Consider the following 25058-nt stretch of genomic DNA (forward strand, 5'->3'; position numbering starts at 1 on the left):
TTAGTGAAATTAAAGACATGAAGTCCAGTAATGTGAATTAAATACCTAGTCACCAGGGGAATGGAAAAATAAATCTTAAGTTGATTCCATGCATCTAGCCAGGGTTCAGTGCACATGCAGATACAAGATCAATTCCTTCATTTGGTTATTTAGAAATATTTAAGGAGCATGCCTCTGTGACAGGCAGCAGGGGTACCATGATAAGCAAAACAGACAAGGCGTCTGCCCTCATGGACCTGACGGTTCAGGGTAGGGTGGTCCAACAGAAGTATAATGTGAGCCACATTTGTCATCTTAAATTTTCTAGTATCCACCTTTAGAAAAGCAAATAAGCCAATGTAATGAATTTCAATATATTTTATTTGTCCCAGTGTATCCAAAATAAGATTTCAACATGTAATCAATATACAGAATTATTAATGGCTTGTATTTTACACTTACAGTATCTCATTTCAGACTAGCCACATTTCAAGTGCTCAGTAAGCACATGTGGCTCATGGGTACTGTGCTGGGCAGCACATCTATTTGATACTACAATGCCCTGTAATAATTTGTTAGACTATGGAAATGTGAAGGCAAAGTATTGAACTTGGATTGGGAAAGAGGGAAAACAAGGGAGACTTAATAATGTCAATCAGGTGAACAGTGGGTACAAGATATCCAGGATGAGAGAATAGCATAAGGAAAGAGTTGGCAGTGAGAAAAGGATGAGTATGCTCAAAGACCAGAGGGAGAAAAGTGGACCATTCCCAGAGAACTGCAAGTATTTCAGACACTTTTGGAGTGTGGGTGAGGAAGAAGAAACGTCCAATGCCCCCTCCCCACCATGGAATTAGATTCAGTATCTACTGATCCATTCTGTCAGCTCTGCCTCTTCCTACGTAGGGTCACTCTTAAGCAAATCCTGCCCAATCCTTTCTCTGCTTGGAATCACTACTTTCTAAACTTTTCCCAAGAGCATATTACACTTCAGACTCTGTTAACTAGTCAGCTTGATTTGGCCATAGTGTTAATAGCAATCACCCAAAAGAAGCTATCCTGGGTCAAGGGGCAAAATGGTGATTTTACAGCACCCCAGACATTTAGGCCATGTTGTCAACTACTGTGGAATTCTCTGCTTGCCCCAGAAATCTCTCTTTGCTTCTATAAAATTCATGACCATGATAACAACAGCTGATATGTGTTAAGTCCTTATAATGTGCCAAGCTAAGTGTTCTTATATGAATTGTTTCTTAGCTCTCAAAACAACTCTCTATATTAGACTCTTTGGGTTATAACCCTTGCTTACTGGTAAGAACTGAGGCTCAGAGTTATGAAATTATTTGTTCAAGGTAATACAGCTAATAGAATATACAGGTGGGATTTAAATCCAAGGAGTCTGAATTTGGATGGTCAACAAGCTGTAATACAAACTTCACCACCCTCTCCCCACCCCGACCCACACACATACACTGACACACGTGCACACACAGCAAAAGCTTAGCCCTGAGAAGTCTTGGGTTGGCCAAAAAGGTTCATTCGGATGTTTCCATAAGCTGTTATGGAAAAACCCAAACGAACTTTTTGGCCAACCCAGTACATGGTTTGGTTGGACCAAGCCCCTAAGAAGGTGAACAGAATGGTCATTCTGAGGAAAAGGACCTGAGAGGATGGCGAGGATTCTGCTTCTTGTGTTACTGGGATGTGGAGCCAGGAAGAGGAAAGGTATTAGGACTGACCTGCCAACCCTGACTTCTGACCACCCCTAGCCAGGCCAGCAGTTATGCCAGTTCATCCCCACTCTGATCTGTTCAAGAGAAAAATCAGTAAGAAAGACTCAATGTCTAATAAAGTTGTTATCGTTAGGGGACACACACACACTCTCCAACCTCCCAGAGGGGCTTCTCCGCAAAGCATAATGTAATTGGTGTCTTGAGGCTGCTGGACTAATTTATTGCCTCTGTTCTTGCCTTTGATCCAGGAGAGAAGAGGGAGTGGATGGCAATGCAGGAGCCACGTTGCCAGTTATTCTGAGCCAACAGAATGACTAAACCAATTCCCTCCCAACCTCATCCCTAGCTAGCTACCCCTCCCTCCATCTTTGTGGCAAATAATTAAGCTTGCAAGCACTGGGCAGTGTTAGCTAAAGCTGACTGTGACATTCAAAAACAACCCCAAACACTCTTCTTTCTGGTATGCTGCCCTGAATTAGGTATGACTTATGATTTGTTTTGTTCTGCCTTTCTTATTGCCTGTGATCTCTAATTTACCTTTGTGCTTTATCAGTGAACCTGTTTCTCTTTAAATGATAGAAGACAGTTCTAACCACAGCAGGTGGAGGTAGAGGCAGAGATGCCCGAGTCCTACAGAGGCTGAATCTAGATAAACAACCTAATAATTTAACTCTTTCCTCAGCTGCTGGCTGCCTCCCATTACCCAGGAGAACATGCGCTTAGTTCCCTTAATGGCATCCCTTTGTCTTTCACTTATCTTTCCAAACGAACACTTGGTAACTCTCATGTCACTCTGCAACACAGCTGTGTGAGAGTGCAAACCCTTACAGTGCTGGAAAATTATCATGGAAATTGAGGGTAAAAAAAAACCTCACACATCTCAACTGCCTTGTTGTTGTTTAGTCACTAAGTCGTGTCCGACTCTTGAGACCTATGGACTGCAGCCCTCCAGGCTCCTCTGTCCATGGGATTTCCCAGGCATGAATACTGGAGTGGGTTGCCATTTCCTTCTCCAGGGGATCTTCCCAACCCAGGGATCGAACCCACATCTCCTGCGTTGACAAGCAGATTCTTTACCACCAAGCCACCTGGGAAGCCCAACTGTCTTATAAGAGGTATTAGATGAAGAGAACTGTGTCCCTTCCCTCAACTGCAGCATCCACACCACCTAGGAACTTATTAGAAATCCAGATTCCCAGGCTTCACCCCAATGTTACAGAATCAGAAACTCTCAGAGTGAGGCCTGAAGTCTGTGTGACTCAAGTGATTCTAATACCCATTGTTGTTTCAGGACCATGGCTTTTCTGAATCCCTTCTGAAACTCTGCTTTAAAAGGCAAGAAAGTGGAGTAAAGGGAAAAGGGGCTTTGGTTTTAACACCGGTTCAGAGCCTTGGATACACTTTAGAATCATCTGGAGAGCTTCCTTGATGGCTCAGACAGTAGAGAATCTGCCTGCAATGCAGGAGGCCTGGGTTCAATCCCTAGGTTGGGAAGATTCCCCTGGAGAAGGGAATGGCAACCCACTCCAGTATTCTTCCCTGGATAATCCTATAGACAGATGAGCCTGGTGGGAGCTCTAAAAGTATTTATGCCTGGGCCTTGCATGCAGAGGTTGGAATTCAGTCTGATATGGGGCCCAGGCACTGTGTTTTAAAAGTTACCCACTAATGTGCAACCAGGGCCAAGAACCACCATTTATAGAAATATATGGCAGGCTGTCATCTAGAGGACTTTCCCTTTTCAGTTATCTCCTGGTCAACACCCTGGTTTGGAGCAGAGGGATGCCAGGATGGCTCTTGTGTAATAGGGAAGTATTACTAGTTTGTAAGCAAGGAAGCTAGCATAAATTGAGTGTTGCTATGACCAAGCTCTACAATAGATATTAGGCCCACACAGCCTGAACAGGTAAATATCCTGGGAGCAACCACTAGGGAACCTCCAATGGGAGAAGTTAAGATAAAGAGATGATTAGTTCACAGAACCAGACAGAGAAGGTGCTGCTCGTAATCCTTCAAGGAATAAATGAACAAAAGAAGTGGGAGGATTCAAGCTTGTATTTGGATTGGGTTAGGCACATCCTTGTGGTGTTGGAGAAGACTCTTAAGAGTCCCTTGGACAGCAAGAAGATCAAACCAGTCAATCCTAAAGGAAATCAACACTCAATATTCATTGGAAGGACTGATGCTGAAGTTGAGGCTCCAAAACTTTGGCCACCTGATATGAAGAGCCGACTCGTTGGAAAAGACCCTGATGCTGAGAAAAATTAAGGCCATGAGGAGAAGGGGGTGACAGAGAATGAGGTGGTTGGATAGCATCACTGAATCAATGGACATGAATTTGAGCAGACTCTGGGAGATGGTGAAGAATAGGGAAGCCTGATATGCTCCAGTCCATGGGTCTCAAAGAGTAGGACACAACTGTGCGACTGAACAACAACAAGGTACTTCCCAGCTCAGATGCAGCTTAAATGACCCCATGTTTCTTCCACAGTGCTCTGAGAAACCATAAGGGCAGATATGATTTGGAAGTTGTTTCTGCACATTCACAATGATGGAGAAAACTGATGTATTATGTCCAAAACCATTGTCACCTAAAACTTGGAGATGACTCTGGCAACCTTCAGGAGGAATGAAGTCAAGTGTTAGAGACATAGAAACAAAATCTTCTGTAGCCTCTCTATAGTGATCAATTTCAAATACCCAGTAAATAACTACTTCTAATAGTACTAATACACTACTAATACTACTACCACTACCACCACTGGGCTTCCCTGATAGCTCAGTTGGTAAAGAATACCCCTGCAATGCAGGAGACCCCAGTTCAATTCCTGGATCGAGAAGATCTGCTGGAGACAGGATAGGCTACCCATTCCAGTATTCTTGCACTTCCCTGGTGGCTCAGCTGGTACAGAATCCACCTGCAATGCGAGACACCTGGGTTCAATCCCTGGTTTGGGAAGATCGCCTGGAGAAGTAAGGCTTCCCACTTCAGTATTCTGGCCTGGAGAATTCCATGGACTATATAGTCCATGGGGTCACAAAGAGTCGGACATTGCTGAGCAACTTTCACTTTCAGTACCACGACTGCTACTATGCTGCTAAGTCGCTTCAGTCATGTCCGACTCTGTGCGACCCCATAGACAGCAGCCCACCAGGCTCCCCCGTCCCTGGGATTCTCCAGGCAAGAACACTGGAATGGGTTGCCATTTCCTTCTCCAATGCATGAGAGTGAAAAGTGAAAGTGAAGTCGCTCAGTCATGTCCAACTCCTAGCGACCCCATGGACTGCAGCCCACCAGGCTCCTCTGTTCATGGGATTTGCCAGGCAAAAGTACTGGAGTGGGGTGCCATTGCCTTCTCTGAGGAGGTAGTTTACTCATTAATGTATGGCAGGCAACCACCAGATTAAACATTGTCCTGACCCATTTATTGTTTTCCATTTTCTGAGTAGTGCACAGGGATCTCTGGCAGGAAGCTGTTTGGAGTAGCTGGGAGACCTTCTGTGCAAATGCCTGGGAAGCTGCTGTGCTCATTAGGCATGCAGGGCTGGGTAAACTCATCAATGGCCCTTAAACATTAGAAGACCCTTAAACATAACAAAGACTCAAGGAAAACAGATCATCAGGAAGAAAGGAAAATAGTGAAGGGAGCTAGGGCCATGGGAAGAGGCTGGCCTGGATGCGAATCCAGCTCCATAACAGCTGTGTCAGCTTAGGCCATTTACCATCTCTGAGACACTGACTTATCTGGGACAAGAAGATTAACACTGGCTTCTTAAGGTTGTTCTCTGTATTAAATAGGACAATGGACTATGTAAACCACCCGGTTTTGAACCCAGCACAATCTTAAGTCCTCAATCAATGATAGAGGATATTGTTATCCTGAATTACCTTTGCATGTGAAAGTCAAGGGAGTTGTGAGATCCTGGCTGCTGCTGCTGCTGCTGCTAATTCACATCAGTCATGTCTGACTCTGTGCGACCCCATAGATGGCAGCCCACCAGGCTCTCCCGTCCCTGGGATTCTCCAGGCAAGAACACTGGGTGGGTCGCCATTTCCTTCTCCAATGCATGAAAGTAAAAAGTGAAAGTGAAGTCGCTCAGTCTTGTCCGACCCTCAGCGACCCCAAGGACTGCAGCCTTCCAGGCTCCTCCATCCATGGGATTTTCCACGCAAGAGTACTGGAGTGGGGTGCCATTAATTTGCAGGGCAGCCTGAAAATTAAACAAACCAATAAAAAAAAATGGGTCTGACAAGTTCCCACTACATACAGAGCTCTGTATAGCACTGTTGATGTTGTTTAGTTGCTAAGTCATGTCTGGCTCTTTGGCAACCCCAAGGACTTTGGCACCAGGCTCCTCTGTCCATGGGATTTCCCAGGCAAGAATATTGAGTGGGTAACCATTTCCTCCTCCAGGGGATCTTCCAGACCCAGGGATCAAACTGGTGTCTCCTGCATTGGCAGGCAGACTCTTTACCACTTAGCCACCTGGGAAGCCCTCAGGATATAGGATAGGACATAGTGAGGCATAACCAAGAAATGGCAGATGGAATCATACAAAATTGCAACATTTGACCATTTTACCAATAAACTTACCAAAGTTATATGATTCAACCTAATATATAAACCTGTGGTCATTTCATGGAAAGTCTGAAACTGTGGAGAAAAGATTGATTTGCACAGGAAAACAATAGCAATCCCCAAATATTTAAACAAGTCCTCAATTGGATATAATGTAAAATGTGCATCATGGGGAGGCAGAGTTGGTAGCCCTAGAGGTGGCCAATGAGCTCTTTTTTTATTTTTTAATATAAATTTATTTATTTTAATTGGAGGTTAATTACTTTACAATATTGTATTGATTTTGCCATACATCAACATGAATCCACCAGAGGTATACACGTGTTCCCAATCCTGAACCCCCCTCCCTCCTCCCTCCCCATACCATCCCTCTGGGTCGTCCCAGAGCACCAGCCCCAAGCATCCAGTATCATGCATCGAACCTGGACTGGCGATTGGCTGATTGATCTACTGAGATCCCCACACTTTGCTTTTTCAAAATACCACCCACATGGCCACTCACTCTCTTCCCACCCACTCTCTTCCTTCCAGCCCAATCAGGGATAAGAGGCCAGTGGTGCACTCACACTCATCCCCCATTGGAGGAGCCTGGTGTGCTGAAGTCTGGATCCAGGAGCTCCCCTGTTCCAGGTGAAGGAGCTCAGCTCAGCTAAAGTGAGGCTAACATGGGGAGCAGTCTTTACTCCTTGAGAGTCCAAGAGCCTCCAACCAACAGGAACAGGCTGTTTCACAGAGCCAATCTCTGCTTAGAAGAGGCAGCAGAAGCAGATGACTCCTTCCAAGTCATCACAATCATCTTGATGCCTGTGACCCTTTCACTATAAAAACATACGCATATCCCACAGAGCCCTGCCACTTCCACCTTCCTGGAGTGGCTGCTGGGTTTCACACCCACTAGATAGATAGATTCTGACTTGTTCAGACACCAGCAGTTTCAGTCCCTTGATCCTGGAAGCCAAGGGGATTGTTGCTGTTGTTTTTTAGCTGCTAATTAGTTTCCAACTTTTGTGACCCCATGGACTACAGATCACTAGGCTTCTCTGTCCATGGAATTCTCCAGGCAAGAATACTGGAGTGGGTTGCTATTTCCTTCTCGAGGGTATCTTCCTGACCCAGGGATCAAACCTGCATCTCCTGCATTGGCAGGCAAGTTCTTTACTACTGAACGACCAAGGACACCCATCAAGGGGATTAAGGGCTGCTAAATCAAAGGAGAAATGGTAATCACTTTCCCAGGTGGAGGTTTCCCAAAGGCAGCTCAGCTGATAGAATCAGTCATAAATTTCCTCACACTGCATCCTTAGGTGGAGCCTCTCACCCTTGTCAGATTAGGGAGGGGGCACCTTCCTGCTATTGAGGACTAAGGCCACTCCATTTTCAGCCTGGACACTAGTCATGCTCTTCCCTGAAGGAAGTGGGCTGCTGGTTGGCCCTCTCCCAGGCAGGAAGGTTAGCTGCCAGGCATCTCTGGTTCCACATTTATTTCACAAACATTTCTATAACACTCACCATGTGGCAGGCACTGTTCTAGGCACTATATACACAGTGACTCAACTATTATTCTCATAACAACCCTGTGCAATCAGTATAGTTATTAAACCCATCTTACAGATGAGGATCCTGAGGCACAGAAAGATGCTGTAATCCACCCAAGGTCAAAGAGCTGGTAACTGAAAGAGCTAAGATTCAATCAGGCAGTCTGGCTCCAGAGCCTGTTCTCTGAACAACTAGAATACCATGCCTCTTAAAGTGAGGCCTTTCTCAGGGGTAAACTGGGGGCAGAGGGAAGGTCAGAGGTCTTAGCAGTCCAGCTACTTGCATTAAGGCTTGAACTGGGGGCCACTGAAGACATCAGGCTTCCCAGGGGCACTAGTGGTAAGGAACCCACCTGCCAATTCAGGAGATGCAGGAGACCTGGGTTTGATCCCTGGGTCAGGAAGATCCCCTGGAGGAGGGCACAGCAACCCACTCCAGTATTCTTGTCTGGAGAATCCCATGGACAGAGGAGCCTGGCGGGCTACAGTCCATGGGGTTGCAAAGAGTTGGACACAACTGAAGCGACTTAACACACAGGCACACAAAATCATCTGCTCTAAAATGTGTCCCCCTTGCCCTGCTGAGTCAGAGTTCACACTCTGCTCCCTCTTCTCAGGCATCCAAGGCCCTTCTTGAGTTGTGACTAAAACTTGGTAGGAGTCATACAGTCATTATGGGTCATGAACACCCTGGCCCAAAGCATGTCATCATAGTCATAGCGGAGTCCTGAGAGTTGAGCTTCCTAAACATGCAAATTGTGAAGATGAGGAAGGGAATTGAGGAAATATCTGTGGCTGCCAGAGTTGCCCAGAAGAGACAGACCTGAGAATGGCCATAAGGAAGATCCTAAGGAGCCAGGGATTTCATGTGAAAATACTGCCACTTGGGAGGCAAGGCCCCACAAGGACAAACAGACTACATTGAAGACAGCTGTTACCTCCTCCCTGGTTTGGGCCCCAATCTGACTTTTTTTTTTTTCTTTGCATTTAAATTGGAGGTTAATTGCTTTGCAATGTTGTGTTGGTTTCTGCTGTACAACAGCATGAATCAGCTATAAGTAAACATATAACCCCTCTCCCTTGAACCTCCCTCCCACCTCTCTGGGTTGTCACAGAGCACCAAGCTGAGCTGTCTGTGCTATACAGCAGGTTCCCACTAGCTATCTATTTTACACATAGTAGTGTATATATGTCAATGCTACTCTCCCAATTTGTCTCATCCTCTCCTTCCCCAGCTGCTAAACTGACTTCTTAAATGAACCCAAGTCAAAGGTGATGGGCAGCAGCAGGGTCCTCTTCTGAAAGAGCAGGGGCTCGAACATTAATGAATAAGGGCCCTGGTGAGTGGGTGTCCAGACTGAAAGTTGCCCCCATTGTGACTGTGATACCAGTCAGTGAAGTCTGTCCCCAGCTCACCCACCTTGTGGCATCATTTAAGAGGACAAAGTGAGAGCAAAGCATCCACATTGGAAGGCACAAGAAAACCCTTTAATAGTCTGAATGAGCCAAGGTTATTGACTATGGCAGTAACAGGCAGGTGCCCTGGGAAGGCTAACAACTCAGACTCAGCTTGTGGTGACTGCACAACACACACACCCTAACTGCTCAGCTTCTGTCATCATTAACATGAAGATGACTCTCCCCTTCATCAAATATCTCATTTGTGCCAGATACTGTTATAGGTGTTTTACATGTATGAACTCATTTAATCTTTCAGTAACTTTATTAAGTAGTTATTATTTTAAAGAAGAAAACTGAGGCTCCAAGAAGTTAATGACTGGTTAAAGATCACATAGCTACTAAGTGGAAAATGGAGACTCTATCCCCAAAGCTACCCTCTCTGTATCTAAAATACCATCGGATCCATGCAAAAGGAGGTGACTTCTGCATGAGTCTCCATCCATCTTTACTCTCACTTGAAATTATGCAGAAAGGATTCTGAGTTCCAAGGACCTGGAAGACTGGGGATCAGGGAGGAGGTAGGCCACTGCCACTCACATCATCCACCAATGCAGCCATCTCCTCAACCTGTATCCAACCCAGGTTCTCCTCATCAGGGTAACTTATAAAGGAACACATGTTTGATGGGTCCACCTTGGGTGGAGTAGAGGGCCTATGTTCTTTGTAGGGTGCTATTTGCTGGAGATTTCATGAGACAGGCAGGGAATCAGTAGTAAGACATGAAGTGGCTATTTGATAAAAGTCTTCTCCCCTTAGATCTGAATACTAACCAGATGGTTAAGCCAAGTGAAGTGGACTCCTCCATTCTGGTTCTTTAAAGTGCTCCTTCTGATCAAGAAATAGATTTGCTAGGCTTCACTGGGACTAAAACCTCTCCCATTTCTGTGGATCCAAACTGTCCTTTGGTCAGAGTGACTTGATTGGAGAGCAAGGTTACCTTCCATGGAGCCATTCAAAGGCTTCCATCTTGGACAAGGATTACCTAGAGTGCCTCTGGGTCCTAAGGGGCAGAGAAGGGGGAACAGGGTCAAGGAAGTGCTGACAATACAGGAGATGCTATACATAAATGTCATGAATCTGTTGCACTGCCTCATCCCCTCGTACCTGGAGTGAGCTTCAGGATTCACACAGACTCTTAGGCATGGAAGCTGGGAGGTTCTGCTGTGTAACCTCTAATTCTAACCCACATAGGAACTCCCTTTCTAGTCCCAAGAAACAGCAGTCCCCAACCTTTTTGGTGCCAGGAACCAGTTTCATGGAAAACAATTTTTCCATGGACCGGGATGGGGAGGGGGGATGGGGTTTCCTGATAATTCAAGCACATTATGTGTATTGTGTACTTTGGGTGTGTATTAGTCACTCAGCCATGTCTGACTCTTTGCAACCCAATTTGACTGTAGCCCTCCAGGCTCCTCTATCCATGGAATTTTCCAAGCAAGATTACTGGAGTGGGTTACCATTTCCTCCTCCAGGGTATCTTCCCAGCCCAGGGATCAAACCTGGGTCTCCTGCATTAAACTCAATATGCCAGCAAATTTTGAAAACTCGGCAGTGGCCACAGGACTGGAAAAGGTCAGTTTTCATGCCAATCCCAAAACAGCAATGTCAAAGAATATTCAAACTACCACACAATTGTATTCATATCACATGCTAGCAAAGTAATGCTCAAAATTCTCCAAGCCAAGCTTCAACAGTACATGAACTGTGAACTTCCAGAGTTTCAAGCTGGATTTAGAAAGGGCAGAGGAATCAGAGATCAAATTGCCAACATCTGCTGGATCATCGAAAAAGCAAGAGAGTTCCAGAAAAACATCTACTTCTGCTTTATTGACCATGCCAAAGCCTTTGACTGTGTGGATCACAACAAACTGTGGAAAATTCTTAAAGAGATGGTAATACTAGACCACCTTACCCTCCTCCTGAGAAACCTGTATGCAAGTCAGGAAGCTACAATTAGAACTGTACATGGAACAACAGTTTCCAAATTGGGAAAGAAGCACATCAAGGCTGTATATTGTCACCCTGCTTATTTAAATTATATGCAGAGCACATCACGCAAAATGCGACTGGATGAAGTACAAGCTGGAATCAAGATTGCCGGGAAAAATATCAGTAACCTCAGATATACAGATGACACCACCCTTATGGCAGAAAGTGAAGAAGAATAAAGACCCTCCTGATGAAAGTGAAAGAGGAGAGTGAAAAAGCTGGATTAAATTCAACATTCAGAAAACCAAGATCATGGCATCTGGTCCCATCACTTCATGGCAAATAGATGGGGAAACGATGGGAACAGTGATAGACTTTATTTTGGGGGGCTCCAAAATCACTGCAGATGGTGACTGCAGCCATGAAATTAAAAGACACTTGGTCCTTGGAAGAAAAGCTATGACCAACCTAGACAGCATAGTAAAAAGCAGAAACATTACTTTGCCAACAAAGGTCCATCTAGTGAAAGCTATGGTTTTTCCAGTAGTCATATATAGATGTGAGAGTTGGACTATAAAGAAAGCTGAGCACCAAAGAATTGATGCTTTTGAACTGTGGTGTTGGAGAAGACTCTTGAGAGTCCCTTGGACTGCAAGGAGATCCAACCAGTCAATCATAAAGGAAATCAGCTCTGAATGTTCATTGGAAGGACTGATGCTCAAGCTGAAACTCCAATACTTTCTTTGCCACCTGATGCAAAGAACTGACTCACTGGAAAAGAGCCTGATGCTGGGAAAGATTGAAGCCAGGAGGAGAAGGGAATACAGAGGATGAGATGGTTGGATGTCCACTGACTCAATGGACATGAGCTTGAGCAAGCTCTGGCAGTTGGTGATAGACAGGGAAGCCTGGCATGCTGCAGTCTATGGGGTTGCAAAGAGTCAGACATGACTGAGCGACTGAACTGAACTGAACTGATGGGAGGTGAAAGAGAGAGGACCACTCGTGGAATTGTGTTGCTTCTCCTTGCCAATGAGACTTGCACTCATCCTTTTCTTTCTAGGTGCACCACCGCCACCTCAGCCCCCTCTGCTATGCACTACCATCTTGATTATCTTCCTATCTCCAGGGCTGGTTTCCTGAGCATGCTATTTGTGCATTTTCACCTGGACTCATACTAGCTTTAACACTCTGCTGTCACTGACTTAAAAGTTATAATAAATTTTGAACAAAGGATCCTGCACTTTCATTTTGCAGTTGGCCCACAAATTATATGGGGCTTCCCAGGTGGCTCAGTAGTAAATAATCCACCTGCCAGTGAAGAAGATGCAGGAAACTTGGGTTTGATCCCTGAGTCAAGAAGATGCCCTGGAGTAGGAAATGGCACCCCACTCCAGTATGCTTGCCTGGAAAATTCCATGGACAGTGGAACCTGGCAGACTGCAGTCCATGGGGTCGCAGAAAGTTGGACATGACTGAGTGACTGAGCACCCATACATGCACAAATTATGCAGCCATTCCTGCCTGTCTCTCCCCCATCAAAATGCATCTTACACATGACATTCATTGTCAGAACTTTTTTTTGCTAATATCAATAATAATGCCTCGTCTGTCCATGAAATTCTCCAGGCAAGAATACTGGAGTGGGTTGCCATTCCCTTCTCCAGGGAATCTTCCCAACCCAGGAATCAAACCTAAATCTCCTGCATTGCAGGCAGATTCTTTACCATCTGAGCCACCAGGGAAGCCCCAATAATGCTTTAATGTCTCTAATGACTTTCCAGTGCTTCTATATCAGATCCAAACTCCTCTGCCTGACCTTCTGTTATCTGGCCTCCATTTAACCTTCTGTATATCTCACACAGATTCCACCCATTCCAGAATTGGGGATGGTTTTGCTATTAACTCACTATAGCAGAATGGTTAACAGCTCACATTTAGGAGTCACATAGACCTGGCTTAGTAACCTGGTTCCATACTTACTGGCTGTATGACTTTGGGCAAATGTCTTAACCTCTCTGAACCTCAGCATCCTCATCTATAAAGAGGAAATACCAACAGTGCCTGTCTCATAAGGTTAGAGTAAGAATTAAATGAGATAATGGAAACAAATCTCTAAGCACAGTGCCAGGCCCCTAATAAAAACTCTCAGTCAACACTAGCTACTAATATTATTGTTTGTTGTTGTCATTACTACAGAGCTGAGTGGTTCTAAAAGTCACCATGCCGCAAAAACCACTACAATATTGTAAAGTAATTAGCCTCCAGTTAAAATAAATAAGTAAATTAAAAAAAAATAAAAATAAAAGTCATCATGCCTTTGTTCCAGTCTACTCAGCCATATTGCTGGCTGGATTTCAAGTATCTCACAGTAACCTGCTATGTTCTTATTCCCTCTTATGTACACTTCAGCTACCCTCCTCTGGATATGCTGCTGTTGTTTAGTTACTAAGTTGCGCTTGACTCTTTTGTGACCCCATGGACTGTAACCCACCAAGCTACTCTGTCTGTAGGATTTCCCAGGCAAGAATACTGGAATGGGTTGCCATTTCCTTCTCCAGGGGGTCTTCCTGACCCAGGAATTGAACCCGAATCTCCTGCATTAGCAGGTGACTTATTTACCACTGAGCCACCAGGGAAGCCGCCTCTGGATATAGATCATCATCATTTGCATGCTGTTGAGTCACTAAACTCTGATGCTACATTTTCTCATCTGTAATATAAGGATCTCATAATATTTTGCAGGGTTATCACAAAGAATAAAATAAAATGATGTATGTAAATCATAAACTTGGTATATATTAGGTATTTAAGAAACAGTACCTAGTACAGATGCACATTCAAGCTTTACTATTAGTATCTGGTGAGATCTTGCCCAGTTATCCCCTCTGCCACCTACCCCAAGGCAGCCTCTGGATTCTAACAACCTTATAATGGAGGGTTTCTGGGGAAACCCTCTATTTTATGCACTGCAGTCAGAATAATTTTTTTAAAGGGAATGACTTTCTCCTTTTTAATTCCAAGAGTATATATGGAAATATAGTGAAAGAGGTAGTGAAGGACAGGGGAGCATGGCATGCTGCAGTCTATGTATTGGGTTGCAAAGAGCTGGACATGACTTAGCAACTGAACAACAAAGCCAATGCACCTCCACTGAGAAACACCTCTATGGAACCCTCCAGATTCATCTCCCAATTCTCCCTTGCAGTCTAGACTCCAGCCACCCTGGCTTCGTTTTTATTCCTCCACAGCACTTCGGGTCTGATATTCTTTCTATTGGAATACAATTTTTTTTCCTGTCTTATTCATGCCCACTGACCCTTCAAATCTCAGTTTAAGCTCTATTTCTTCATGAGGCCTTCATCAACTCTCTGCTATCGTTTACATTTCCTTAGAACTGTGTTCCTTTCCTTCAGAATATTTATCTTGGTCTATAATTATATACTGATTGATGTAATTATTTAATTAATGTCTGCCTCACCCATGAGATCAGAAGCTCCAAGAAAGCAGGCCTCACATCTGGTTTTGCTCACTATTATATAGCCAGCACCTTGCCCAGTGCTTGCTGCACTAGTAGTGGGCACCCACACACTCTCTGAAATGAATGCCCACATCATTAGTCTGTAGTCTTACTTAAGTCCCAAGGGAGAAGGAATAGCTATCAACATCCTCTGTTTACAGGGCTCTTAGAATGACTGACTCCCACTGAACTCTTCCCCCCACTCCCCACATTGGTGTATAATTTATATTTTAACACAAAAAGCTTTATAAAAGTTGCAAGAAGAGGGGAAAAGAACCTTATTTTCCTGACCCTTTTGCGTATAAATTGCCACGCCAATGCTCACTACTCATGAATTATTTGCATTTCCTGCAAACCAGGACATCGCTCTACATAATCACAATACAACCAACAAATCAGGAAATGAACATCTGAACATCGGTACCAACTAAACGCTTAAAGCTCCCAATCAAGTTTTGCCAACTGCCCTATTAATGTCCTTTCGAGAAAAAGTATTCAGTTCAGAATCATGAGTTGCATTTAGTTGTTATGCCTCTTTAGTTCCTTGCAGTTAGCAATGGTTCCTCAGTCTTGCCTTCATTTCAATGACCTTGATCTATTTGAAGGTTGTAGACCAGTTATTTTGTATCCTACTGAACTCTTTGTGGTGAAGGAGGAAGTGGAAATAGTAGAAACGTTCTTTAATTACTCTGCTTGCATTCAAGCTGATTAGCATGGAGTCACAATGGTTCTGTTTCCAATTTCTTTCTGCTTCCAAAATGCTATACATAGATACTCTGACTGACTGCTGGATCCCAAATCTTATTATATTAAAACAAATGAAGGAGTGTTTAAAGCATGCTGTCTATTCACGTATATAAGACATATCATGTACCTGTCCAACTTGGGGAAAATTTGAAAAACACCATGACAAGAGTCTAAGAGTCTTGAAACATGGTACTGCAAGTGGTGGAGCCACATACACCTCAACTCTCTAATGACATCTGCATTGAACATCAAAACCACAGGAGGCTTCACATAAGAGTGGCTTGGATTGGTTAGTTTGTCCTTTTAGTTCCACAATCTAGGCAATCAGAAAGAGCAGGAGGTATATATGGGTGAAAAATTGGAAAGGAGCTGCTGAGAAGAGCAGAGACACACTCTGTAGGCACTAGGCTCAAGGAACAGTGGTGCCATTCAGAGGAGAAACTGGGGACACAAGCTGCACTCGTGTCCCACCAAGAGGGTCTCACCCGGATAGTCTTGCCGGATGCAGGGGAAGCTGCGTCTGTGTTATGGGATGTCTGCTACTCAAGGACATTTCCTAGACATCCAGTAAGTAGCATCCAGGTGAGGTTAGGTTTAGAAGACAGTGGCCCCGGGCTTCCCTGGTGGCTGAGTTGTAAAGAACATGCCTGCAGGTTCAGGAAACACAGGTTCAATCCCTGATCCAGGAGGATCCTACATGCCTCCAAGTAACTAAGCCCATGTGCCACAACTACCGAGCCCATGCTCTAGAGCCCATGAGCCTGAAGTACTGAAGCCTGCATGCCCTAGAGCCCATGCCCCACGAGAGGCCACTGCAATAAGAAGCCATGCACCACTAGAGAGTAGCATCCACTCGCCACAGCTAGAGAAAAGCCCACACAGCAACAAAGACCCAGCACAGTCAAAATTAAACAAATAAAATTCAAAAAAGAACTTTCTCTAGAAAACAATGGACCTACTTGCTTTCCCCTTCCTCACACCCAGTCCTGAGTTCTGGGCAACTGCCTTGCCTCTCCTCCCTGGTAATTATAAATTGGGTCAAAAGCAAAGAAGGTGAAGACTGCCCTGAATTGTTCAGTCTGGCAGCTTAGCTCTTCTTCCTGACTGTTAGCCACTGTGTGCAAAACCTCAGGAAGCGGCTCAGAGAGTCCTGGTTGACTTGTGCTTGGTAAAAGCAAAGAGCTTCCCCCACCCCACCCAAAGCTCATTGTGACTCATTTGCTTTAACATAGATGGGAAGACCAGAGTCTTCCTAATATTTGAATTGTTTCTTCTCCAGAGTAGAAACTCATAGTCCTAAGCCAAGATTTATGAATCAAACATTTTATTTGGAGTTTCAACAAACTTAAATAATCCCAAGCTTCAATAACCTTGTCAATAGCTTTTAGGTTTGTAAAAAATTTTCCTACCATTTGCCCACTATAAATATGTCATCAATTTTGTAAAATAGAGTTGTCATTAATTATTTTCCAAGGTTTTACCTCCAAAGGAAAAAAGTCAGAATAGAGAAGGCATTCTTATTTTAAAAGTTAATTGTTGCTCTATGTAATTAATGTTATATAAATGTCTACTTGTCTCTTCCCTTGCCCCCATCCTCCTCTGCCAAAAAAAAAAAATACGTTTTTCCAGAAAATACTGTTAAAAGTTTGAGTCTTTTGAAAGATGTTATTTTATAAAAATAATGGAACAGACTCTTCAGAATGATTTTTAAATGCAACCAAAGGGAGCTGACCCTCAGTACTTATGGCCTCAGGATGGCAAGGTTTTAACTAGGCTCACAGTACAGAGGAGTGATTCCATAGTAGGACCCTTGCCCTTCCAAATTTTCATCCTCAAGGACTTTTGTTAATATCTCCCCCCATGAACCCTATATTTTCCTATAATTTGCCTATCAAACTGATTTTATCAAGGAAAAATTATTTATTTTTTCCACTCTCCAGTAATCAAAGCCAAATATAGCTGGCCCTGGAATGAGGTTTATATAGAATATAAGCTGTTCCTTAGAGTAAGAAAACTTTAGTGAAGGACATTACTTTCGAAAGACCATTGATCCATTCATTCAGCAAATATTTATTGAAGAACCAAAATAATCCAGGCACTGGTGGTGCAGCAGTGAACAAACCTGCCCAAGTACCTGCCCTATTAGAGATGCCATTTTGGAGAGGTAAGACAGACAGTCACTAATCAACAAATACTCAGTAGGTCAGGTGATGAAAAGTGCTATGGAGAAAACTAAATCAGAGTAAGGTGGCTAGGGCGTAGTAGGGATTGGGGAGCTGTTTTACATAGGATGATCAGACATGTTGTCTCCAGTAGCAATATTTAAGCAGAGGGCTAAAGGAAGTGAGGAAGTGACCTAAGGGCATATCTGGGGAGAAAAGCATTCCTGGCAGAATAAAAAGCAAGTGTGGAGATGCTGAGGCAGGAGTATGTGCCTGGTGTGTTACAGAAATTCTGTTCTGTTCCAGTGTGGCTGGAATGCAACAAACCAAAGGGAAAATACTAAAAGATGAGATCAGAGCGGTAGGTAAGAACAGATCAGGTAAACATTTTGCCCTCTGCTGTGAATGAGCTGGGAGTCCTGGGAGGGTTTTGAGTAGAGGAGCAGTGTAATCTTATGTATGTTTAAAAAGGATCATTCATAGTGCTGTTCAAAGACAAGACTCTAGGCAGGGAGAAGGAAGCAGGTTTTCAGAGGAAAAAGGAAAAAAATAGTAAGGCCAGTTAGAACACTGTTGTGATCATTCAGCTGAAAGGAGATGGAGGATATTGACCAGATGGTAGTGAAGGCAGTAAAAACTGGTCAAATTGTAGCTCTATTCTGAAAGTAGAACTGATAGATTGAATATGAGGTTCAAAAGAGAGAAAGGAATTAAAGATTCCTTTATTTATAAATAGATTTCATGTATTCAACAAATATTTCCTGAGCACCTTCTATGTACCAGGTGCTAGTTTGTGTGCTTGAGACAGGGCAGTGAGCAAAGCAAACAAAAATCCCCATCTTCATGGAGGCTGCTTTCTAATGGATAACAACAGCTAACAATAATGAGCACTTCCTAGTTTCTAAGCTCTTTGCTTTCTTAATTCATTGAATCCTCACCACAACCCTATAAGTTATGTTTGTATGGTATTATCTCCATTCTGCAGATGAGGAAACTAAGTCAAAGAGAGGATAATTAAGTTCTTTGAAGTCTCACAGCTGATAAGTAGCAAAGCTATATTTCAAACTCAGGAAATTCTGCTTAGGAATCTGAGTTCAAACTGCCCCACTCCACTGCCTTTCTGTTGTTGTTTAGTGGCTAAGTTGTGTCCAACTCTTTTGCAACCCCACTGACTATAGCCTGCCAGGTGCCTCTGTCTATGGGATTTTCTAGGCAAGAATACTGGAGTGGGTTGCCATTTCCTTCTCCAGGGGATCCTCCTTACCCAGGGATAAAACCCACATCTCCTACATTGGCAAGCGAGCTCTTTACCACTGAGCCACCAGGGAAGCGCAGTCCTGTGATTATTTGTTGCCACTGTTGTTGTTTAGCTACTTCAGTTGTGTCTGACTCTTTGTGACCCTATGAACTATAGCCCACCAGGATCCTCTGTCCATGGAATTTCCCAGGCAAGAAAGCCAGAAGTGGAGGGCCCACTTTTTACCGGGCCAGTATTTCAACACCAAGAGTCAAAGCTGGACCACATGTATGCAAAGCCAGAATCCTAACTGCTAGGTAACTCAAAGTTGGGGTCCTAAAAACCTACAAAATTGCTCTTTTCATTTACTTGATAAAGGAGATTGGCCCTGGGTGTTCATTGGAAGGACTGATGCTAAAGCTGAAACTCCAATACTTTGGCCACCTCATGCAAAGAGTTGACTCATTGGAAAAGACCCTGATGCTGGGAGGGATTGGGGGCAGGAGGAGAAGGGGACAACAGAGGATGAGATGGCTGGATGGCATCACTGACTCACTCGATGGACATGAGTCTGAATGAACTCCGGGAGTTGGTGATGGACAGGGAGGCCTGGCGTGCTGCGATTCATGGGGTCTCAAAGAGTCAGACATGACTGACTGAACTGAACTGAACTGAACATAAATTGGCAGCCTGGTGCTATGGACGGAATTGTGTCCCCCCTGCCCAAATTCATATATTGAAATTGTAACTCCCATATGATGATGATTGGAGATTAGGCCTGTAGGGGGCGATTAGGGTTAGATGAGCTTATGAAGGTGGAGCCTTCATGACAGGACTATACTTATGTGTGCATGCTCAGTTGTGTCCAACTTTTTGTCACCCTATGGACTGTAGCCCGACAGGCTCCTCTATCCATGGGATTTTCCAGGCAAGAATACTGGAGTGGGTAACCATTGCCTTGTCCAGGGGATCTTCCCGACCCAGCATGAAAGTTAAAGTAAAAGTGTTAGTTGCTCAGTTGTGTCCGATTCCTTGTGACCCCATGTACTGTAGCCTGCCAGGCTCCTCTGTCCATGGAATTCTCCAGGCAAGAATACAGGAGTGCTATTCCCTTCTCCAGAGGATCTTCCTGATCCACGGATAGAACCTGCGTCTCTTGTGTGTCCTGCATTGACGGGTGGATTCTTTAGCACTGCACCACCTGGGAAACCCCGTGATAGGACTAGTGTCCTTATAAGAGAAGGTACCACAGAGTCTGCTTCCTCTCTCCATCATGTGAGGACCCGGTGAGAAGGTGGCCACCTAGGAAACCAGGGAGAGGGTCCTCACCAGGAACCGAATGAGCCAGCAGCTTGATCTTGGACTTCCAGCCTCCAGAAATGTGAAAGAATAAAGGTCTGTTGTTTAGGCCTCCCAGTCTATGGTATTTTGTTACAGCAACCCAAGCTGACTAATGCACCCAGGCACAGCAAGACTTGGGGGCAGTGGGTAGTCTCTAAAATGTCCTACATTGTTTGACCCAAAATATTGTGTCATAGAACCATGTAAGTGTTAGCTCTAATTACCGGGTAGAATGGTTAAGTGGAATTCAAAAGGGCAGAAATCATGAGGACCGCTGAGAATCTGCGACACTGCAGGCACATCAGGAGTGCTTTGGTTAGTGAAATTGCCTAGGATTCCTCTCTGGAAATCTCCCATCTATATGGTGGCAAAAAATGTGGTGGAATAAAAGTGAAAAAGAACCCTGAGATTTGGAGATATAATGATGAACTTGCTCACATTTTGTTAAATGCTTTGCTTACTATATTGTAGGCTCTGTGCCACGTGCTAAAAATGTATTACCTAATCTAATCTTCACAACAACCTTAAGGAAGAAAACATTAGTATCTCCATGTACGAAACTGAGATTCAGGAAGCTGCAGTTACTCACTTGGGCTCTCCCAGCTAAGCAGTAAGGGTGGGACTCAAACCCCCCATCTGTTTGACTACAAAGCCCACACTGTTCCTCAGTAGGGTGAACTCATCCTGCACTCCCCAGGAAGCCCTGCCCACACCCTCCCCTTACTATTACTTGCATCAACTCTCCTACTTACATCAGGACGTCTTTGTATACAAAGACGTACATACTTTTGTATACAAAGTATACGTTTGTATACAAAGACTGTATATACTTTTGGTACAATCTCATTCAAACACGTGTCCCATTTCTTCCTTTCAATTTATTAGCTCAGTGAGGTTGGGGGTGTGGGGTCTGATTTTCTTACCTTTTTACTTCCCAGTGGATTCCCTGGTGGCTCAGGCGGTAAAGAATCTGCTTGCAATGCGGGAGACATGAGTTTAATCCCTGGGTCAGGAAGATCCCCTGGAGAAGGGAATGGCAACCCAGTTTCAGTTATGCAGTGCATGCAAGTTGCTTCTGTCGTGTCTGCCTCTGTGACCCTATCAACTGTAGCCCACAGGCTCCTCTGTCTATGGGATTTCCCAGGCAAGAGTGAGTTGCCGTTCCTTTTTCCAGGGGATCGTCCCGATTCAGAGATTAAAGCAGTCTCTTGCATCTCTTGCATTGGCAGGCAGGTTCTTTACCACTAGTGCCACCTGGGAAGCCCCATCAATTATGTGGATCTGCCCACAAATGATGATTTAATAAAAGTAGCTGATTGAGTGCTTTTGGAATCTGCCAGTGATTTTGTATGTTCTCACCCAAGATTAATATCACATTTACAGGTAAAATAATTGTTGTCATTTCTTTAAGGCTTAACTACTGCTCAATACTGTACTAAATGTTTCCCATGCATTATCTCATTTAATCATGAAAATATGAATTAAGTGCTCTCATTACAATCTGTATTTTTAGATGGGAAACTGTGACTCAGAAGTCATTCAGCTAATAAATGACAAAACCACAGGTCTCTCCAACTCCAAAGTCAATTTTATTAACCATAGGGGTTAAGGTGAAAATTATACCTTATGAGTATTTGTCTCAATGAGTGAATGCAATGTTTTAAAATTTAAATCGTTATTTTCAACAGTTTCATTGAAGTATAATTAAAATATAGTAAATGCCACATATTTAAAGTGTAAAACTTTATAGTTTTGACATAAATGTACACTTGTAAAACCATCACCACAATCAAGATAATGAACATATCCATCACCCCCTAAAGTTTTCATGCCCTTTTGTAAGCCCTCATTCCAACTTCTATCTGCCCCCACCCCATCCTCAAGCATAACTTATGTTTTGAATGTTCAAGGTAGTAACTTAGGGAAGGCTCTCCTTGCCCAATGATCATACTATCTCTGCCCCTAATATCCTAGGTTCATTTGATTACTGTGAGAATTTGCTGAGCTGTGACTTGGGATTCTTCATGCTCAACTTCAACTTCAAGCTGACATCCAGGGTGACTAAACTAAGAAGACTGATGATAAATTCTCTGAGTTATAAAGCTAATCTAAGATACCAGCTGTACTGATTGATTTCTGCTTTTTTAGACACAAAAGATGCAGATTATTCATCACATAGACTGAAATTATAACTATACTTTTGGGCTTCTGTGTATTAAGAAAAATAAGTTTGGCATTTATAAGCTTTTGAAAAATCTGTAATTTACCCAGTAGAGATATTCCCAGGCTATGACAAAGGTAGCAGAGCCAGTCAGCAGCTAAATTCACTTTTTAATAAAACCTACCCAACCTATTTATTTGATGAATGAATCTAGAAGTGATAGATTGCCACCAAGTTCTTAGAAAATGATACATAGGAACCCTAAAGGGCTTTTCTTTATCAATTTGATTTATCTATCAGCTTTGCTCATTTGCTCATGTGTGTCTTCCACCCACACATTAACCTAACATTCTCACTCTAAACGGGGAGAAGAAACTAAGAGTGATGAAAGATTATGTGAACATCTTATGTGGGCCCTAATAGACCACTGCCTTTGGCCACCATCACCCATCCATCTAATTCCCAGCCTTATTTATGAAATGGGATGATGAAGAAAGAAGATTAATATTGTTTAAATGGCGAGATAATTCAAAACATTGGAACATAAGGATTATCTATATGGTATAGCTATTATGCCATAGTAGTTCAGGGAAGAGAGGTCAAGGTATACTGGTGTGGCCAGGAAAGGCTTTCTGAAGGAATAACTGGGCTTAGGCCCAGAGGAGAAGGAAGAAGTATTCCAAATGCATCATGACTACTACTTTAGAGGCAGGAATGAATGTAGCAAATTCAGGGGGAAAGAGAGCATCCTCAGTGTTCAGGATTGAAGGTATCTAACAGCCCTGCATTGCTGACCTAGAAGAGATAGAGACACAGGAGGAAAGAGACAGACAACTAGTGAGGGTGAGAGAGTAGTTGGCAATTAGTTCTTTTTACCACAGTAAATGGCAATCAGATGTCTGGGTCTTTTAATTTCAGACAAGGCCTTGTCTACTCGTCAAAGATAAAGAAATTCAGCTTAATCAGCTCCTATTAGCAGCAACAGTTCGTGTAAAGGAAAAAGTAAGCAAGGGAAGAAAGTTCTGCGGGGAAGACATGTTCTCTTGATTTTCCTGTCAAAAGAAGGATTCCATGGCAGAAGTATCCAAAACAATTTGACCTCTCTGTAGCAGGACATCTGGTAATCAAGCACTTCTGATCCTCAACTCCTACATTAAACACAGGACAGGGTTTCTGTAGGAGTTCAGAAAGCAATGAATCATTCAAGAGAGCTGAGTCCATCTTCACTTGTTTTCATAGATACTCAGTGTTGGAATAGGAGAAGAAAATGGCAACCCACTCCAGTATTCTTGCCTGGAGAATCCTGTGGACAGAGGAGCCTGGTGGGCTGCCATCTATGGGGTTGCGCAGTCGGACATGACTGAAGTGACTTAGCATGCATGCATGTGTTGGAGAAGGAAATGGCAACCCACTCCAGTGTTCTTGCCTGGAGAATACCAGAAATGGAGGAGCCTGGTGGGCTGCCATCCATGGGGTCTCACAGAGTCGGACACAACTGAAGCGACTTAGCAGCAGGAGCAGCAGCAGTGTTGGAATAGATCTTAAAGGTGGTCTGCTCTGATCTCCCAGGGGAAAAGTTAGCCAAAGTGAGGCCCTGGACGTCATGTTGTTCATCCCCTGTCTCAGAGCCATTTAAACATAAACCACTTATCCCAGAGAAAAGTCTGAAGCCCCCTCCCAAAAGAATATTGAGAGTGTTGTGACCTTCCACTACTGAATTCCTCCTTTTGTCTTAGAATTGTAGATTTTAGAGCTCAAATGGATCTTAGGGACTACTGAATCTAACCCTCTCCATTTAACAAAAAAGAATATATATTTTTTTATTTCAGAAAGCTATTTGCCAAACATAAAAAATAGAAATTAAAATTGTTTTAAATTTAGAACAGAACATTGCATATAAAGCTGATGGCCTCTGCTCAATCTAGGACACCTCCATGTGCCCTTCTTTTCCCCTCGGAGGAAAGAACTATTATCAGTTTGCTGATTTTCCTTTCAGACCATTTTTGATACTTCTACATACATAAAAACATGTAGTATTATTTTTGTGTGTTTTAACTTTTTTAAAAGGTATCACAAAGTTTGCATCTGCTTTCTTCATTCAGCCTTGTTTTGAGATCTATATCATTTCTCTTAACTGCAGTTCAATATTACAGTGTGGGACAGTACCTCATGTTCTTTTTCTAATTCCCTCCTGATGAACATTTAAAAGTCTTTGAGAACTGAGAGTCAGAGAAGTTACAGGATTGTCCCAAGGTATGTTTTGGACAACTGGAACCAGAAACAATGTCTTAGGTGAGGGGCAGATGAATTTCTCAATAGTTGGCTGTCCAGGCTCATTAATGAAAGTCTTAGTTTGGGTAGTTTTATTGCTGTATATTCAAGTTAACCAACATTTTCTTCATCTAATCTCTTCTTTTTCACCATGTATCTCATACAGTGTAGTACTCACCAAAGATACTGTATTTCTCATCTCTAGTAGAAGTTCAATTTGCTTTTCTTTTATATCTTCAATGTCTATGCTTAACCTGCATCTTAAAATAGCTTTATTGAGATATAATTCTATATGATATGCATACAAATCACTCACTTATTCAATTCACTGTTTTTTTAATATGTTCACAAATACATGCAACCATCACTACAGTAAATTTTAGAACATTTTCTTCACCTCAA

At 43.3% G+C, this 25058-nt stretch overlaps 1 protein-coding gene across 1 annotated transcript in view; it reads left to right on the top strand.

The window, feature by feature from the left end:
• TRPC5 (transient receptor potential cation channel subfamily C member 5) overlaps nt 1-25058 on the top strand; it is a 338386-nt gene that overhangs the window by 90824 nt on the left and 222504 nt on the right. The window lies entirely within an intron of this gene.

This window comes from Bos grunniens, chromosome X, assembly GCF_055505025.1.
Source record: "Bos grunniens cultivar Pamir isolate PY7600 chromosome X, Bosgru_T2T1.0, whole genome shotgun sequence".
In the NCBI taxonomy this organism is placed as follows: Eukaryota; Metazoa; Chordata; class Mammalia; order Artiodactyla; family Bovidae; genus Bos; species Bos grunniens.